Source organism: Austrofundulus limnaeus, unplaced genomic scaffold (assembly GCF_001266775.1).
Source record: "Austrofundulus limnaeus strain Quisiro unplaced genomic scaffold, Austrofundulus_limnaeus-1.0 Scaffold599, whole genome shotgun sequence".
In the NCBI taxonomy this organism is placed as follows: domain Eukaryota; kingdom Metazoa; phylum Chordata; class Actinopteri; order Cyprinodontiformes; family Rivulidae; genus Austrofundulus; species Austrofundulus limnaeus.
The window spans coordinates 53,749-55,209 of record NW_013953001.1 but is presented as its reverse complement, the minus strand read 5'-3'; positions in this window follow the sequence as shown (position 1 = coordinate 55,209).

Here is a 1,461-nt window from a genome sequence, read left to right as displayed (position 1 = left end):
TTTAATTTAATCTAATCAATTTATGTCATTAGTTACATTTACAATCTAATTCCAGTTCAAGCAGAATAGCCTCTTGTAAACTTAACTATAGAGTGTGATTTATTTTCAAATCAAAACATCTTCAAACTAATGAAATATGAAGTTTTTAGTGAGAAAAATCCATCTGGATAACAGCAGACTGACTGCTGGTAAAATATACAACAGGTCTGGACCACACAAAGATCTTGTTCATATCTGAAAAAAATCTTAGAATACGAGAAAATTGGTGAATGCCACAAATTGTCCTAAATCACTCGTACGCACAACTTAAGAACAAATCTGTTCATACGAACGGTTCTTGCATGAGGTTTACTTAAATCACCTTTCAGGATACCCAAGGAAACTTTACAGCAGAAAAGAAATCATATAAAATTGTGTAAAAACAAATACAGTTCAAGACCATCGGGCATACATGTAAGTTACAGAAGGAAGTATTTAAAGTGAAGTTAAGATGGATATACAGTACTAATTTAAAGAGATGTGATTTCAGAGCAGAATAAATTTAAAGAAGTTGTAATTCTTAGGTCTTGATCTGAGGTGAGGAAGATAGGAGAGAGTTGATATAAGGGATTAGAAGACGTCATTCTGAAATGGAGGTTTTAGTGCTGACGAAGATGAAGTATGTTTTATCACTGGTTAGTTAGGAAATTATCGGAACATCACTAACTGTGCTCACTGAGACATTCAGTGAGGATGAATGGTGGGTGTGTAGAGYTAGGTTTGGTTGACAAGTAGAGCTGCATGTCATCAGTATAGCATTGGAAGTGGAAACCGCATTTTTAGAAGATGTAGAGGAAGGGGTAAGTGTTGAAGAGGAAGGGTTTGAGGACAGAGCCTTGGGGCACACTGGTGGAGACAGAATTGATTGTTTAGTTTATTCATTCATTCATTTATCAATTTATTTAAAACACACAACATAAATTCTATGTTCAATAAAACAAACAAATGATAAGTGAAAAGTGGCAGAAGAAGAAAAAACATAATATCTGCCCGTTTTCACAAACAATTAAATTTAAATTTTTGTTCCCATATTTCAATTTCTTCTCACAGACCAAAACCTGTACCTTAGCTTCACTGGCACACACTGTACGTCTCAAACAAATGCTTTGTAAATGGAATTATTTTGAACAAAATTATGTTGTCTGAGTATTTTCAACTCAGCCCTTGAAAGTGGGCCAGTCAGTCAGGAACTCCCAGGCCACTTTCTCTCCCCAGTCTGCCCCGATCTCAGGGGCTATGAAAGTTATGTTGCAAGTTCGTTATCTCATGCAACATACTGCAGGCTTAAGTCTGCAGGTCCAGACAATATCAGTTCTAGATTCCAGAGGTGCTGCCCAGGTCAACTATGTGGCATCATGGGAGTTTTGTTCAACCTGACCCTGAAGCTGGGGAAATTACCACAACTGCGGAAGACCTCTTATG